This window comes from Halyomorpha halys, unplaced genomic scaffold (genome assembly GCF_000696795.3).
Source record: "Halyomorpha halys isolate HHAL.00 unplaced genomic scaffold, Hhal_1.1 Scaffold96.1, whole genome shotgun sequence".
In the NCBI taxonomy this organism is placed as follows: domain Eukaryota; kingdom Metazoa; phylum Arthropoda; class Insecta; order Hemiptera; family Pentatomidae; genus Halyomorpha; species Halyomorpha halys.
Window position 1 is genome coordinate 978,465 of NW_027112403.1, and position 1,556 is coordinate 980,020.

Genomic DNA, 1,556 nt, shown 5'->3' on the forward strand with positions numbered 1-1,556 from the left:
TATATGCATGCGTGCATGTGTGAGTGTGTCTGTGTAACTCTATGGTTTCCTCAACCCTATACAGGCCAAGACTTTAAAAACTCAAAAAACTTTGGACTTTTTTATCATTAAGACTTTTTGGGTAGTAACGTTGAAGGAGTATATTTGTAAAAAAATTAAGAAATGATAGATACATTTTTATGGGCATTTAAACTTTTGATATCTATATGGGTCCCTTGGCCTTCCCACTATGAATGGAAAAGTAAGCATAACACTCTGATTTCCATAGTACAAATATTTAAAAAATCCTGAACAAATTTTTTAATTTAAAATATATAAGGTAAATACTAAATTATCTTCTTTTAGATGCTTTTAGTGTGAAAGGTATAAATTTAATACCATAATATGTACATAAAGGTGTGACCTGCAAAACTCGATTTATCTATTTCTTATGAAAACCCAGATGTCAGCAGGTTCTGAAACTTCAAACCTATATCTATCAGGCTCCATTGAAAGAACTGTGCAAGACTAGTTTCATGCTATGGTTAATCAAGAGAAAGCTAGGATTACTTGCAAAACATACACAACTCTTCATTTGATATCTTAGATAAAAAAAAAAAATTGGATGTTGAACGTAATACTGTTCTCTTGTGTATAATTGCTATCATTTATTTAACTCAGACAACAGATAGGTACATAATTAGCAAAAGATTTTGAGGTTTTTCTTTTTTTTGGTGTGACCTAGTAGATGGAAAAAGGCCCCAGCTATCCAACCGGACAACCTTAATTCTTATATAGTATTTGATTTTTTGTTTTATTTCAGTTAGAATAAATAGATTTTAGAGCTTTATATCTAGTCAACAATTAGTTATTTCGGATCATGACTTTGTTTATACAAAGAAACCATTACTCTCAGGGACATCATTAAGAAGGGGCAGGGAGAGTGTCATTTCTCCAATAATTTGAATACCTCAGTCAGAAAAGTCAGAAAATTGGATAATACGCTTTAAACATTGAAAATTATTTAAAGGTAAAACATTATTCAAAAAGTATACTGAAAACTACTTATAAACGCTTATTTGTGTTTCATTTGACCGCACCCCCAACCATCATCTTGTACGTCATCCACGGTCAACTATCTCTCATATGAATCCTAATACACGGGGCCATCGAATTGATAACAACCACAAACCTACCCGCCGCAGTACCAGATTATACCACCCGTCCAGACATCTGCAGCACTATACATCCTCATCGGACATCATTACTTCTAGCTCTTCAACTTCTTCACACACCCTAGTCACACCCCCTTCTAGAACTTCAACATTTTTAAACTATTAATAACTAATATATTTATACTTCTTTGCATTATATAACTTAATTTTCATTTTATTTCCTTAATTATGTTATTTTACCTACTCTTTAAATTATCTAAGAATTCATTTTATTTTCCAATCCTCTCATCACTTCATTTTATTAATTCCATTCGGTAAAATTATTCACTTTATGTCATCCTGTTTATATATATTTTTTTATTTTCTATACTTATTGGTTGTTATCTTGTTCTGTTCTTAGCC